The 17,768-nt window shown below is 36.9% G+C and overlaps 1 long non-coding RNA gene across 1 annotated transcript; it reads right to left on the bottom strand.

Moving 5' to 3' along the window:
• Positions 1-951: 951 nt before the first annotated feature.
• Positions 952-12,638, bottom strand: LOC147520516 (uncharacterized). The gene is made up of 10 exons (XR_015212655.1): positions 11,434-12,638; positions 9,847-11,075; positions 9,320-9,742; positions 8,799-8,849; positions 8,140-8,455; positions 6,199-7,444; positions 5,112-6,124; positions 4,912-5,029; positions 4,747-4,818; positions 952-3,076 (listed from the first exon to the last, which is right to left on the bottom strand). It is a non-coding gene; the product is annotated as an uncharacterized LOC147520516 (long non-coding RNA).
• Positions 12,639-17,768: the final 5,130 nt, after the last annotated feature.

Raw genomic sequence — 17,768 nt, 5'->3', positions numbered from 1 at the left:
GATAACCATATCAAACGATAATCCAGTGGAAAAAAAGGAAAATGTGTAGGGAAAATGTCATATAAATATAGAATAAGGATATATATATATATATATATATATACAGAACACAGCCTTAATAACTAAAAGACAAAGCATCACTAAGAACCAAGAAATCATGTAAATACGAGAACAATTAAAGAAGATAAACCTTTGTGTATGGGTATCCAAAGTGTAGAGCTATTTCTTGCATTAGGACCCAATAGAGGACGATGTATGCCCTCTAACAGAAAAATGAGCGGCCCATTAGAAATCAACACTTCTGTCATGGATACCCTTGGTTAAATTTTCTTTAAGATCTTCGTAGCGGTTATTGGAATTTTGGAAGAGTTGTTTGTATCTATCATAAGTTCATAATTATTCAGTTGGGTATTGAGACTGGTCGACTAGTGGCGAAGAGTTAGTGGTGTTGTGAAAAAGGGAAGAGAGAATAGACAAGAGGGGGAAAGAAATTTAGGGTTAGATCAAGAGAACTGATTATTTTTTTTCTTTTCTTTTTTCTTCTCGAGTCAAATATCCTAACCATGTTGACAGCATCCTGACCATGTTGACTGTGTCAAACACGCATCCATGCCGCGTCCGATGAGTGTACTTCATAGGTTCTGCCAAAGCTGGACTGATGAAGACTCCCTAGTCTCTAAGGCTGAGTCCAATGGCTCCCTATTCCTTTAAAAATAGTATTAAAATCAATAAAGTAGAAATTTAAAGTCAATGAAAATAAAAAAAGTCAACATATTTTACTTTCTATCATTATTTTTTACGATATATATGAAAGGATTTTCTTTTATCTGTTTTTCTATATATATATAGAGAGTAAAATAGAATAAAATAAAATATGTTGACTTTTAAATATCTTTTATTGACTTTAACACTACTTTTAAAAGAATAGGGAGCCATTAGACTCAGCCTAACAAAACAAAATGCCAACTTAAAAAAGTACGATCAGAGCATACAAAATCCAACACAGTATCATAAAATCGATATATTACAATAAATAAACAATGTCAAACCTTAGTCTCAGTAGCGAAGTGGTATATCACTTCTATGTCATCTCTGTTAACGAGTACAAGGGTCCGCAAATCAGATAGTTCATCAATATCTAGAATGCCACTAACAAAAAATTGATAATATAACAACCAGTTTCTGTATCGAAGCTAATATTTATTTTATAGACGGAAGTGGGTGTAACTAAATACGCTTGCTCTTCAAGATGTTTGCTCTCCCTATTATCCTTGAATAAAGTCGTAACAACTTTCTTATGCCTAGGGCAAGAGAATGCTCGCATCAAGGGCTTGTAAGGAAATGAGAATAAAAAAAATAAAAAAAATAAACCCCGTTATTTGTACAGCATGACTCGTTAAGATGTACCACTCTGTTTTTTTTTTTTTCTTTTTTTCAAAAAGGAAGATATGAACTTTCTCTTTTGTTTTTGCGACTTTCTGTCAGAAAAGAAGAAACTTTTACCAATTTTTTTGAGATACAAACTATTGTTAGTAAGTTTTGCGATACAAACTATTGTTTTGCAAACATTTACCAATTTTGTGGGAACTTAGTAAGTTTTTTTGTGGGTCCCAATAGAAGGAAGTTGGAACATGGTAATTTTGAAAACTAAGGTGTGTTTGACTGGTAGAGAGAATTTTAACGAGTGAGTCTCACTTGATACAATAAAACATTCGTGAACTAAAAAAGTCAATTGCAAAGTGAAATTTCTCTACGCCCCTCACGCGATGAATTCTACAACAGAAAAATTCACAAGCGTGGAGAATACCTTCACAAAGGCTTCCCAGTGCATGGTATATTTCTACTATCCAAGTAAAGCGTACTTCTGAATATCCTCCTTACAACCCAAGACACCCCTTAAGAATAGAAGTGAAAGTGTGAAACAGACAAACAAAGTTTCATTATGAAAAATAAAAATAACACCCCAAAACCATGACTAACAAGAACTCAACAACAAATAATCCGAGAAGAAAATACTCCACACTATATAAGGTTAAGACTTTTCTTGAAACAAAACACACACGAATGAAAGGATAGGCCAAAATTTGTAATTTGTTCGAAAGAATGAGAACCTAGACGAGCAAAACTTTCTGATGTGACTAGACCTAAATTTAACCTAAGGACAAGCTCAAATCCTAACCAGTGAAGACCAAGTTAGTCAAACCCAACTATAAGCATATAAACACGATTTCAGTTGGAAAAACAATGGAACTTCTTAACCTTGTGGATATCCCAGTGGACCTCTGATTTCAGTTGCAACAATAAGCATAGCATAAGCAGGATCCCATGTGGGCATAATAATAAACATATAAACATGAAATTCTTATTGTCAGATAGTAATAAATTCAGGATATGCTGAGCTTAATACGTACACATATACTTCTATGAGGGTAAGACCAAAGGGACGGGATAATCAGAACATATTCTAAAACGAGATCTATTACCATAAGTAATTGATGTGAACAGCATACCTTAGTCTTTAGTAGTGAAGCAGTATATCACTACTTCTACACCATCTATTTCTTTTTCAAATAAACATAAAACAGTGAATACTTTTCACAAAAGATGTACCACTTTGATTTTTTTTTTCAAAATGGAAGAGATGACTTTTCAAACCCCTGTTTTGTTTTAAAAAAGAATCTTTTGGGCCAAGGAAATTTTTGTAAATATAAGTAAAGGGCTTTCAAACATATGATCTTTTGAATTGAGGTTTATAATCTGTGTCAAATGTGTTTTGGAGATATTTGTGAAAAGGTTTTCAAACAAGAAGTGCAAAAAGATTTAAGGATTGGTACTTATGACTGATTGAGAAAATTTTGACAAGGGCAAGATTCATTTGATACAAATATGCCATAACGAGTATACTTATTACCAAACAGCTTTTGACTACTCATAACTTATTCACTGTATCTTTTTCTTACCTTTGCTCCCTAAACGTCATAGCTTGCTTACCTTTGATAAAAGGAAATGACAAAGTGTTGAGAATGTCAGTTGAAAGCAGACGACAGACCTAAGCATAGGGTGTTCGAGCACAAACCTGTAAAGCATAATTCAATCTTTACCTACAACAATATATCACAATCAATCTTAACCTACATCAATATATCACAATTAATCATATAGCTTAACAACAACTATTGTTCCTTTAGTGTCTCAAGAGTTGAGATCTGTTTCATTTTAACCTTCTCCATAATCACACAAGGCCATGTTCCCTTTCACCCTACAACTCGGTGACCTTCCGTCCTTGCCATATTTACTGTGTTGGCCAATGCCACCGTCACGAACTCAGGTATGTAACGCCAGGCAAGGTGGACTATTTTGGTATCTACCAATCAAATAGTTATCAATCACACTTCAAGCTAACAAACTTAGAGATTAGAAAATGTCTCTCCTAATGTATAATTAGAAGGGGGCATGACTAAACTTTTCAAAAAAAACAAGATCACTATCACCAACTGACTCTTGCAGTACAGTTGAAGTCAATTTCCAGGCAATATAACAAAATAAAGTGGGGAAACAACGTGGTAAAAACAGGTTTACAAGCCACTACTCCAGATTATATTATTAAAAACTGTTAAATGGTGCGGGTTTTAGTCACAGAATCAAAATCACTGAAAATCCTAGCAATGTTATATGGAGCGGATATTCATGGAAGTTGAAGATTATACATTCTTGAGGAATACAAATACTAACTAAGAGAGAAGCTCAGAACTACCATTTTAATATAGTATAGTTGTGTCAATTTCAAGATAGATGCCTCTATTAAATTTCGAAAACATGGCTTCCAGAAAATATTGTGTAGCCAGCCTACCTCCTTAAAGGGGTCTTTTTTTAAAACATTTCTCACATTTAACGGTTGTTTATCAATTGAAAAAAAATGTGTGACATACTGTTAATTGTTGAGATCTAATGTGAGAATTGTGTTAATTGTTTCTAATTTCATTTAGTTGTACCAACCGACTTTTGTAGATATAATCCAAAAAAAAGGTCACCTAAAGGCAGGTAGACCTTCAAATGTGGACATTATAAGAAACAAAAACCAAACCATTTGAAGATTGCTTTCAAGAGAGAACTCTAAATATCCTAATGATGTAGCCTCATCAAATTTCCACAAAGAGGTCAACTGTTTAAACAGAAATTGAACAATATTTTACTAGGAAAGTGGAAACAAAAGGCCTCATACAGAGACTTGTTAGACAGCTATACATGGAAAACAACAATAATAATAATAACCATCACGACACTAATGAGTGCTTTAGAGTATCTTTCAAAAATTAAAACTGTTGTGATGGTCCAATTAACAGAAAAATATCGAAAAATTACAAGACTTCCCAGTTCCAACAAAAAGGACCACCATACAGTGTAGAAAGACGATGGAAATTACTTACAAGTTACAAGGTCTATGCACTAAATATACCTTGCATGGGCATAGCTTCGTAATCATGTAATTATGTAAACACATGAAAGTAGATCCGTATTGAATAATCTGGCCTCGCCTAATAAAAAAAATGCAAAATGTGGGACAAATATATACCAGCTAGGTCTTTAAGTGGAGTTCACAAGAGCAAGATATAAGAAGAAAGACCCATACATCCAATGGCTGGTCCAAAAAGACCCATACAAGACTTCCAGTTCCAACAAAAAGGACCACCATACAGTGTAAATAGACGATGGAACTTACTTGCAAGGTCTATGTGCTAAATATACCTTGCATGGGCATAGCTTTGTAATCACGTAAACACATGGAAGTATGTTCGTATTGAATTAATCTGGACTCGCCTAATAAAAAACGCAAAATGTGTGATAAATTTATACCAGCTATGTCTTTAAGTAAAGTTCACAAGCGCAAGATATAAGAAGAAAGACGCATACATCCGACAGCTTGTCCAAAAATTTGAAGGTGGCTTAGACGGCTTCAGAATATTTGCCTATATCAACAAGCCCCTAACCAGTGACAGTGCTTCTGGTGCATCAGAGTTTGTATAACTCCCTGACATAAGAAAGGAACCATTGTGACCGGAAACAAGATACCAGTAAAAGTAAAAACGAAAACAAAGTAGAATAACAGATACCTATAATAACTCAATGCCAGATAACAGTTTCTTTCGTGAAATGCTGATGCATGTGTTTGTTAACGCTTCGGCTGCAAAGGAGTCATTGCAACATGAACATAACCAGTTCTCAGCTGTTAGTTATCTATATATTAACGACACAAACAACTATAACCCAACCTCTCAACTATGAGTGCTCTAATCATTTAAGCTTACTGATCCATTCGAGAACACAAATATTTGCACCAGATGTATGTACTAATGAGAGTACTTGTAAGTTGTAACCAAACAACTTCGGAGTAGACCACACTTAATTGGGGACTTGCACAACTATAGAGTGAGCGTGTGAGTATTATAGCAAATCCTAAAAATTGAGTAGCGAGGGAAATAAGCACCAGGGATAGCATGGGAAATAAGCGCCGTGTTAAATTTTTACACCAGGGTAACTTAAGAAATAAGCCCAAACCGTGTGAAATTTAGACTAGCTTCGGAAATTCGCAAAAAAGTCCAACCACGGTCGGGCCCAATGCCCTTTAAAACAAAGCCCAGCCCATTGTCTCCCCCTAGCGTAGTTTTTCACTGCTGTAGTGCTGCCTTGCTTAGGGAGTACAGTAGTAGACCAAGATCTCCTGCTAATTTAACTACTTCAATAGAAAGACGATACCACACACATATAATGCCGAACACAAAAGGTGGATTTATTGATTTTATTCTAGGCGAGTGCAACACTTGTGATAAGTTACCCACCCCCCAGATGAAGAGTGAGCAGGGCCATGAGCCATCCCATAATAATTTGATTGACTCTCGAATTACCCAAGTGGAGCACCATGGCCAATTCTGAGATTCTTCAGCCAAGGTCTTGCTCATCAAAAGATGAATCCAAAAATTGCTCCAATTTTCTAATCACGAAAATCCAGATAATATTGTTTTTGAGTGTAGCTTGGTGCCGGTGTTTTTTTAGCAATTCTCACATTTAATTGTTTCCAACTTCAATAGCTGTAGTCTGTAGGCTGTAGCAACCGACTTCCAAATATCTACCAAAAATATAAGTAATGAGATAGTACTAGTAAACTCTAAACTGAACAGAAATGCATGTACATATATATACCATCTTTAAAGGCAAGTTACCGCAAGACTGATGGCTCCTCCCCTCACTGCAAGTGTCTTCTCTAGCTTTGCATCAGACCTATTTCTTCTCTATATCTTGCCTAGTCTGAGTCAATACCATCTCATCCACATCCAACCCAAACTCCTCATCTTTAACTCTCCCCTTCATCTTAAACTTTCAATTGACATCTTCTCTGGGAAAGTTTTCCTTGCTTCAACTTGGTGCTTGAGTTTATTAACTGTCCTGCCAGCAGCATTGGAAATTTGGAATATTCAAGACACCAGTAGCAAACAAGAAGTATTCTGCCATTTCACCAAATCACACAAGGCCACGCCCCCTTTCACCCTTAAACTTGGAGCCAAACCGTCCTTCCCATATTCACTATGTCGATCACAACCTCGTTGAAGAATTCAGGTACATAGGCCAGGTCATATCACACTTCAAGCAAACAGACTTAAGGATTCAATAGTGGTCCTAATGAATTAAAAAAAATGGTGCAAGTCTAAATTTTTCAAAAACATCGAGAAGAATCACAACTACTCTGAACAAAGGGAAAATCCAAGGTATACAGTAGACAACTACAACATTCTTAGCTAACACAAGTACATTGCATACTACTCCAAAACAATGAGTAGGACAAGTGTATGGCATTGTGGAACTATAGCTTGCAGTGAGATAAGACTTCTCAAAGAAGAACAAAAGATGCCAAAAGAACAACATTAATGAAAAATGAGATAGAGAGTACCAAAATACAGCTCCGATTCAGACACAACTGTACATTCTCCAATTTCTGTTCACTCAATGAAGAAAAGTCCAGTCGCAAGGCAACACAGGGTGAAACCTAAACTGCTACAAGAAAAACATAAAAACCCCAAAAACAAATCTCCCAATCAACCGGATTATTAAAGATTATGACATAGTTAACAATACCCAACTGTCTGGTCTTTAACATCAGTAGTGATATAGTTGCCGTACCTCAAGTAGTTGATACTCTACATATAATTGAAGTAAACTTACCTCCATTGCAAGGTAAACTGACCATCAGTATGAGAAAGGGATATATAAGCAAGGACCATCAGTATGAGAGTTAGTATTTATCTGCACACAGTCAACTCCGCGCTTTACCAACTCCGCTACCACTCGGAAATGTTTGCTCCCCCAAAAATCCTTGAGCAAAGTCATAACAATTTTCTTAGAGACTGTCACACAATCATGGGCTTGTGAGGAATTGGAAATATCACATAATCTGCAGCAAAGAGTTCATTAAGATCAAACATTATAAATTTCATTAACCTACTTCAAATAAGTAAAAAGAGTGTCAATTCATACAAAAGCAACATTACTTGAAAAGGAACTGGACATGCGACCTGCAATTAAAAGCAAAAGCATTACATGGCACTACTCAATGTTATATTATGAGATTGCTATCACCAACTGGTGTATCAGGGTCGATAAATAGTGTGAGAACCCTATCAACCTATCACCCACTGACTTTTGCAACACAGTTAAATTCCATTTCCAGGATAGATTACCTGATCAAGGAGGGAAAACGCGATAGATAAAGATTTTACAAATCACTATTCAATGTAACATTATTAAAAAGTGCTAAATGGAGCAGGTTTAAGTTCCAGAATCAAATTCACTGCAATAAACTGGATATTCATGGAAATTAAAAAATTTACATTCTAGGAGTTTCATATATGTTATATGAAGAAGCTTGGAGCTACCATTCCAAAATAGTTGATTCTTTCAGAATCCAAGAGAGATGCCTCTACTAAATTTTGAAAGCATGGAAATCCAGATAATATTGTTTTTAGATGTAGCTCCGTGCTACATCCTTAAAGGGGTCGTTTCTTTTTTAGCATTTCTCACATTTTATTGTTTCTAACTTCATTAAGCTGTACCAACCAACTTCCAAAGATATAAGTTGAGAGATAGTACCAGTAAACTATAAACTCCTCTTTATCTTAAATTTTCAATTGACATCTTCTCTGGAAAGCCTTCCTTGCTATATATTGATAGCTGCTTAAACTTGGTGCTAGAGTTTGTTTAGTGTCCTGCTAGTAGCATTGGAAATTTGGAACATTCAAGAAACCAGTAGAAGACAAGTAAGCTGCCACCTCTCCAAATCACACAAGGCCATGTTCCCTTTCACTCTTTAACTTGGGGCCAACCCGTCCTTGCCACATTCACTATGTCAGCCAAAGCCTCGGTGAAGAACTTAGGTGAGTAAGGCCAGGTCAACTCAAATATCACACTTCAAGAAAACAGAAACAAGGATTCAACAATAGAAAAGCACATGTCTAAATTTTCAAAAACATCAAGAAGAATCAGCTATTCTAAACAATGGGAAAATCCAAGGACAACACCTGCATTAATGTTTACTCAAAATGTAAATCAGTATACAACTGAGGAGTTAAACCCAACAACATTCTTAGCTAACACGACTACATTCAATAAGACTCCAAAACCAAGAGCAGGAGAAGTGTATGGGTTGTGGAACTATAATTTGCAGTGAGATAAGACTACTAAAAGAAGAACAAAAGACGCCACAAGAACGATATTAGTAAGAAAATAAGATAGATAGTAGCAAAATACACCTCTGATTCAAACACAACTGGACATTCTCCAATTTTCTTTTCTGTTCACTCCTACAAGAAAAAAAAATAAAATTAAAATTAAAATTAACCCCAAAAACAAATCTCCAAATCAACCGGACTAAACATCAACTTTCACAGAATTCAAAGGGGGCGCTTATTAATGGTAAACTGGTATTCAACAGCTTAAAACTGAAAAACAGTGAAACTTATAGAAAATGGATAAAAAAGGTCAAGAATGTGATATAAAAAAAACATGTGAAGAAAATGCCGAATACATGAAAACTAAGGATATAAAACGATCCACAATATTAAGAAAGAAACTATTCAAGACAATTAGTCAAAGAGTGTAGGGAACATCTTATATAAAATAAGGACATATATATACATAACACAGCCTTAATAACTAAAAGATAAAGCATCACAAAGAAGTAGGAAATCATGTAGATATGAGAGCAATTAAAGAAGAAAAAACTTAGGTGTCTGAGATGGGAGAATTTTCACTGATAGTCTTATAGTCTTACTTTGCAGAAGAGAATTCCCAGGAAACAGACAACTCCCTCTTTTTGTTTGTTCACTTGCCCCGTGAAACTTCTCCTTCTTGAGGGTTGAAAAGTATATGTTTTGAAGGCCTCCTATCTCATGAAAAACCCTTCACTGCAAAGTGATATTCCTCCTCAACATCAAACACACTCTATATACAAATAGAAAATCTAGCAAAACTCGTAGCTATAATATGTATTCACATGAACCACGTAAACAGACATGGTTTTTTTTCGGCTAGGATTATTGACTTACGTCCTAGACTACAGTCCGCCACTAACTTAGTTGCTTTTCTCGCTTCAATACTAACAACATACACATATACAAACGATGTTAACAAGTTAACATTTGACCATCCAACAGACAGCGCACAGCAAGCTCAGCAAATGCTTTATTAATGTCGACTGCAGAAACCATAATGTTAGTATGATAGGCAACTAATCAATACGGGATATGTATAGATAGATCAAACCTAGAATGAAAAGTAATTTACATATAAATATCTTACCCATGTATCCGAAGCAACGTGAATAGATCTTGAGCTATTTCCTGCCTTAGGGACCCAATAGAGCATGGTGCATGTCCCCCCTAACAGAAAAGGAGCAGCCCATTAGAAACCCGCTCTTCCATTGCGGATACCCTCGGTTGAAATTTCTTTAAGGTCTTCATCAACGGTTCTTGGAACTTTGGAAGAGTTGTTTGTATCTATCATAAGTTCATAATTATTCAGCTGGGTATTGAGACTGGTGGACTGGTGGCGAAGAGTTAGTGGTGCTGTGACAGAGGGAAGAGAGAATAGACGAGGGGGAATGACATTTATGTTAGATCAAGAGAACTGATATTATTTTTATTTTTATTTTTATCTTTCCTTTTTCTTTTTACTTCTCGAGTCAAATATCCTAACCATGTTGACTGAATCATGGACGCGCGTCCGATACGTGGACACAGCACTACAACACTTGCGTCCGTGCTTCATAGGTTTTAGTGTTCTACCAAAGCTGGACTGATGAAGACTCCCTAGTCCCTAGCAGAATAAGATACAAACTTAAAAAGGCGCGATCAGAACATACAATTTCTAACAAAGTATCATAAAATTGATGTATTACAATAATTAAACAATGTCAAACAATAGTCTCAGCCAAGTGGTATATCACTTCTATGTCATCTCCGTTATCAAGTGCAGGGGGTCCACAAACCAGATAGCACATCAATATCTAGAACGCCAAATAACAAAAAACTGAAATATATGCAAAGACTCTGTATCGAAACTAATATTTATTTTATAGAAGGAAGTAGATGTAACTAAATATGATTGCTCTTCAAGATGTTTGCCCTCCCTATAATCCTTGAATAAAGTTGTAACAACTTTATTATAAAGTACAGCATATGACTCGTTAAGTTAAGTACGACCAATATAAAGTTTGATTCCCTACTTAGGTAATAATTAAGTAAAATGAAATGTTATGTTAAACCGAGTCAAAATATATACACAAAGAACAGCAAAATAACAAGTGCGAAATTGAATAAACAGATGATTAGGTACAGAATATTAAAAACGATGCACAAACCCGCTAGCATTGATGCCTAGAGCTCTCAAACAATTAGTAAAACAATATGTATTAGGGAAAAATAGTAGGGGAACACAAACAAGATTTCCTCCCTGGATTTCAATTGCATAGTCATTCCTGATTACAGAATGTAACATTAAAAGCTTGACTGCTTGAGAGAAAAATACCTCTGCACGCACACAAATACACCACAGCAACGTATCACACAACAAGTTAGTAATTTACATCACAGTGACTTGTGAGGCTAACATAACACCGAAAACACAACTTAACTCTATTACTTATTAACCAAATTAAGGCATCCTTTATAACACATGAAAATGCATATATAAACACACATATACATATATAATATAATTCGATTTGTGACTAAGGGCGGGAAATGACAGTATCATGGGCTTGAGGTGATTTGTGAAAAATCAAAGAACCTACAACATATAGTTTATCAAGGACAAACAAAGATTTCAGAGCTGATTTACCCACTAGATAAGAAAAATAAATTTAAGTCATACTGGACAGATTTGTACCAATGAGTGTCTTATTAGCACCATTGCAACAATCAACAAAGCAGACAAGCAAGCTGTCCAATTTCATCTTATGTGTATTGCCTCCCACTTGGTCCCCTATAACCCTTGTCCTCGTACTGTGCGAAAATTTTCTCGAATTTGAACCAGAAAAACCGTTGCCTTGAAAAGAAAACTAAGGGACATTTTAAAGAACAAGAACATTGTTTCAAAAAGAAGAGAGTTTTGAAAGAGATGTATGTTTAATCAAATTGGAGAAACTTAAAAACCATGAACTCATTGCAAAACACTGAATATTCAAAAAAGGGGCTGATAAATTATTTGTAGAACACAAGCATAAAACAATGATAACTTTTCACAAAAGATGTACAACTCTGTATTCCTTTTTCAAAAAGGAAGAGATGAATTTTCAAACCCCTTTTTTGTTTTTAAAAATAATCTTTTGGGCCAAGGAAAATTTTGTAAGTATAAGTTAAGAGTTTCAAACAAGAAGCACAAAAAGATTTAAGGAAAAGTTTGATACTTACGACTGATTGAGAGAATTTGACAAGCAAGACTCATTTGATACAAAAGAAGTTCCATGAAGTAGAAAGCAAATTGGCAAGTGAAATTTCTCCACCCCCCTCACGCCATGAATTCTTACATGCAAAAATTCACAAACGTGGAGAATACATTCGCAAATGCCTCTAACTGCATGTAACTTTTCTACTAACAAGTGAGATGTACCCGCAACGTCCCCCTTACAGCCAAAAAACACCTTTAGAGTAAGTTTTTTGTTTTTTAAAAAAAATAGCAGACCTTTTTAAGAAAAAAAACAGAAGCACGAAATACTTTTTTCTAGATGTGGTATCAAAACCAATATATTTGGGTTAAAAAAGCATTTTTTTTTTCTCTAAAAAATATTTAGATACATGTAACAGTTTTTCTTAAAAGAAGCACAGTATTATGATTGGAAAAACAGAGAGAAGGTAAACTTTGAACATAGAAGGATTTGGTTTAAAACAATTTGTCGAAAAAAAAAAACAGTGAATCATTGTACTGAAATAAGTTTAAATACCGGCTTCCAAATCATTACTCCAGGGTAACAATGTAGATTGTGTTGGAACTGCGATTACCATCCTAGAATGAAGACTAGTAATAGAGAGAGAGAGAGAGAGAGAGAGAGAGAGAGAGAGAGAGAGCATCATCATCTCGATCCACTTTCTCTTACTTGCCAGTTCCCACACTTCATTCATCTTTTATAGCAAATTCTAAAACCGAGTTGCGTGGGAAATAAGCCACCGCCTTAAATTTTTACACCGCGGCAACTTCAGAAATATAAGCCCAAACCGACTAGCTTAAAACGCCCAGGCCTATTGCAAAGCCCAGACCTACGTTTTTCATTGTGCTCCTTGTCGTGAGACCATATCAACAAACCATAGTTAGAACCTTTTCTTATCTGTTTCTTTCCAATTCATAGCCCTATGCTGCTATGCATCGGTAATTTGTTGATAATTATGTCTCAACAATAATAATTCTCATAGTTCATTGTTAAGACCTGGACACATCCGCCATGTCTAGGCCTCCACACCATAGAATAACTAGTACCGATATTGTCCCCCACTTATCATTGAGCTTTGGGCCACATCTTGACTATGGGTGTGGGGTTTTTTTTAATCTTAAAAGGCATCGACATTAGTTAGTGAGCTTCCCACTTTATCAACCCATGATAAATTTCTTTCTTGTTCAATGGGAGACTATTCCTCTTTTCAGTCCACACACTCTAACATTCATAACAAAGAATCCGCTCATTTCAATAATAAAACAACTAAGAGCATCTCTACTTGTTTCTACACATCTTGTTCACTTTTCAACATGAAAAACATATTACTTCTCATAAATATTATTATCCTTATCTGACTATTGACGTAAATAGGGAATTTGAAAAGGCTTGTGCATCAGTTCAAAGCTTTAAAATTCCTTTTTTCTTTGCCTACAAGAAAAAGATATTCTCAATTTCTCAAAAAATTTGAAATTCGGCAGTTGTAGTTTTCTAGAGCTAAATCCCAAAAGAGAATGTGATCTGATCTGATTCCTTCCACTATGATCCGCTTCTTGGATTTTGTAAAGGACAGAGAGCCCTGTTTGCTTGCGCAAATCTTTGTCACAATTATCTGAAATGGACTCTAACAATACATAACATAACCTGCAGAACATCTCAATTATACTGTAGCAGTACACAACTCCAGTTATATATCTATAGGATTTTACATCATTTATGCAACATGGGAATCATCAATGTCTCAACCTAGAGGCTGGTAGATCTTCAAATATAGACATAATACAATTATAAGAAACAAAAACCAAAACTACTTGAAGAGTGCTTTCAAGCTAAATATCCTAATGATGTAGCCTCATCAAATTTTCACAAATTGTTTAAACAGAAATTCAACTACATTTTACTAGGAAATTGGAAACAAAAGGCCTCTTACAGAGACTTGTTTGACAGTTATACATGGAAAGCATCAATGACAGTAATGGGTGCTTTATAGTTTCTTTCAATAATTAAAAATTTTGTGATGGTCCATGTAGAGAAAATTCTGTTTCTCACGGTCAGAGCGCGCCCGCGCTCAGAGTGGGCGCGACTCGCGCTCACTACTCCAGTGTTTTAGCGCGCCCAGCTCTCAAAAGAAGGCCAGCTCATTTTAACTTTCCGGTAGCGCCCACCGTCAGTCTTTTTGCGCGCCTCGCCACAAGAATCGCTACTTTTGGTTTTTTGGTATAAAACAAAATCAGTTTTTTGGAAAACCTAACTTTTTCCAAAACCAAGAAAAGAGAGTGATTACAAAGAGAACAATTCTTTGTGAGTTGAGTGTTTCATTCTTTGTGAGTGAATTGAGAGAGACTTGTAACTGCTATCCGGACATCTATTAAAGCTTGGAACTTCATGATGTGGATGTAGGCAAATTAGCGTCAACCACGATATATCTCGCCTTGTGGTTTGTTCTTCTTTTACATTGATTGTTTTATTTCATATGCTTGTTATTTGATATTGAAAGTGTTGGGATATTGCTTGGAGGGTGTTGAAGTCTTGTCTATTGAGAAAGATCAATCTTTGTGTAGGATTGATCCGTTTGGTGTGGGTAACGTTGTTTCCGCAGTTAATTATTCACAACAATTGGTATCAGAGCGTAGGTATACGACCTAGGATTTTTTTGAGTTTAGTACTAAAAAAAAAATTTGTGTAGACAAGGTGTTCGATTAAATTCCGAGGTGAAATTGTTTCTTTTGGGTTATTGTGTGTAACTTGAAAGATGGCTCCCAAGATGTCAAACGCAAGGTTTGAAGTAGAGAAGTTTAATGGGAAGAATAACTTTGGGATTTGGCAAGTCCAAGTAAAGGACATCCTTATCCAACAAGGTTTGCCTGAGGCCTTGAAGGGGATTAAATCTAAGGCGGCGAGTATGAGCAATGATGATTGGGAAGAGTTCGATCTTCAGGCTTGTTCATCAATCCGGTTATGTCTTGCTAATGAGGTCATGTATAGTGTGATGGGAGAAAATACCGCTGCCGGTATTTGGCTCAAACTAGAGTCTATGTATATGACAAAGAGCATGACGAACAAGATGTACCTTAAGAAGCGTCTTTATCGGTACATGATGGTCGATGGTTCAACGATGCAAGAGCACGTTAGTGAGTTCCGTCGACGTCTAGTGGATTATTTGAATGTTGGTATGAAGATGGATGATGAGGATCAAGCGGCATGTTTGATATTCTCCTTGCCAGAAAGTTATGAGCATCTAATGACTACATTCATGAACAGAGAAGTCGTCGATCTTGATGAAGTTCAGAGTGCACTTCTTTCTTATGAGTTGATGAAGAAGACACGTGTAGAGAATAGCATTGATGCAAGTCGGGGCTAGTGGCAAGAGGAAATTCGTCATGCGACGTAATTATTCAAGTAATGATAATTCTAGGTCCAAGTCAAAGAAGCCTTTAAAACATGTACAGTCTTCTACAATTGCAATGAAAAAGGACATTACGCTAAAGTAATTGTCCTCACCAAGAAAGAGAACAAGAGAGATGGTCGGAAGAAAGGTAAGGCAAAATTTGAAGCAAATTATGCTTCAGCTCAAGAGGATGAGTTCAGTCTACGTGTGTCCACACAAGACTCTATGACCGAGAGGTGGATTCTTGATTCGGATGTTCCTATCATATGTGCCCCAATAGAAAGTGGTTTACTTCTTATGAGAGCATTGATGGCGGTTCTGCTTTAATGGGTAATGACGTTGCTTGTAAGGCGGTAGGAATTGGAACTATAATGGGTCAAGATGTATGATGGTGTAGTGAGGACTCTAACCGATGTGAGACATGTTCCCCGAGCTAAAGAAAAGTCTTATTTCTCTTGGTACCTTGGATTCCAAAGGCCACAAGTTTGTGTGCTTGGCGGTGGAGTCCCAAATATTGTTCATGGCTCTTGAGTTGTTATGAAGGGTCAAAAATATGGAACCTTGTATACTCGATTGGTAGTGCGGTGATAGGCGATGTAGCGGTGGAGTGCATGTAGTAATGATTCCGAGTGCACTAAGATGTGGCATATCGCGTTTAGGGCATATGAGTGAAAAGGGTTTGTCCGAGTTATGCAAGCGGGGTTCTTGAAGAACTTGAAGAAGCCAAGTATGGGGTTCGTGAGCATTGCGTCTATGGGAAGCGCGCAGAGTCAAGTTCAAGTCAAGCAAGCACATGACAACAGCATCCTTGATTATGTGCATACAGATGTTTGGGGACCTCCGTGGTGGCTTCCAAGGAGGTAACCGCTATTATGTCTCATTCATTGATGATCATACTCGCTATGTGTGGGTGTATATGATGAAATCAAAAGATGAAGTGTTTGAGACATTTAAGAAGTGGAAGGCAAGGGTTGAGAATCGCACGAGATAGGAAGGTAAAGACATTACGGTTAACAATGGTAATCGAAAGTATACCTATGGACCTTTCAAGAGTTAAATCAGGCGCTAAGGGAATTGCCGACATTGAACCCGATCACACGCCACGCCAGAATGGAATGGCAGAGGATGAATAGAACTTTGCTTGAAAAGAGCAAGATGTTTATTGTCTAATGCCGCCTAGGCAAAGAGTATTGGCGACACGGTGTCCATGGCATGTTACCCCGCATAATAGGTCACCGCATTACCAGCTATAGATTGCGTGACACCTTATGAGGTGTGGTCGTAACCCACCGATTATAGTATCTTGAAGTGTTTGGATCGACGACTTACTACCATGTGAGGGACGAAGCTAGATCCTGTGCTAAGAAGGCCATATTCTTGGAGCCGCGCAAATGGGGTAAAGGGATACAGATTGTGGTGTCTAGAAGCCCACAAGTTCCCGGGTCGTGAGAGATGTTACTTTTGATGAGACTTCCGTGTTATCTTTAAGTGCTCCAAGTAGTCAAGCGTAATGGTGAGTCTATAGGTTCAAGCCACCGAGCTTGAGTTGTCCGATGCAGCAGATGACCGGTTAGATCATGATGAGGTACCAAATCATGGAACCACACAAAGAACAGGAAGAAGAGCAAGAGCATCCGCATCCTTGTAGTGGGCGACCTCAGGCCACGCGAGACAAGTTAAAGAAGTGCACAAGTATGGGCACGAAGCCGTGAAACACTATGGTCGTGGATTTAGTGGCATATGCACCGAATATCGAAGATGATGAGCCGGATAGCTTCAAGGAAGCCGTTAGAGATGCTCATTACAGAGATTGGTTGGTAGCTATGCAAGCGAGATGGAATCTCTTGATAAAAATCGCATACATGGGACCTAGTTTTATTGCCAAAGGGCAAAAAGGACTATCGGGCGATAAATGGGTGTTCGAAGAAAGAGGTCCTTCCCGAGTCCGGACAATCTCGGGTACAAGGCAAGAGTGGTAGCAAAGGGTTTTTCACGAAGGAAGGAGTTGACTACAATGAGGTATTTTCCCGGTGGTCAAACATACGCCCATTCGTGTGTTATTAAGTTTAGTTGCTCACTTAACCGGAGTTAGAGCAACTTGATGTGGAAAACCGCTTTCTTGCATGGGGACTTGGAAGAAGAGATCTATATGAGACAACCCTTGAAGGGTTTGTCGCTTGAAAAGAAGATTATGTATGCAAATTGAATCGGTCAATCGTATCGGTTAAAGCAATCGCCTGAGCAATGGTACAAAGCGCTTTGACACATTCATGATCTGAATATGAGTACACCCGGCAAGTATGATCATTGTGGTCTACTTTAGAAGGCTTCGTGGTAATGACTTCATCTATCTCCCCTTTATGTGGATGACATGCTTATTGCTTCCAAAAGCATGGTGGAGATAGACAA

The sequence above is a fragment of the Coptis chinensis genome, chromosome 2 (assembly GCF_015680905.1).
Source record: "Coptis chinensis isolate HL-2020 chromosome 2, ASM1568090v1, whole genome shotgun sequence".
Lineage (NCBI taxonomy): Eukaryota > Viridiplantae > Streptophyta > Magnoliopsida > Ranunculales > Ranunculaceae > Coptis > Coptis chinensis.
Note: the sequence above shows the minus strand (reverse complement) of the source record. Positions and strands in the feature narration are given on the sequence as shown.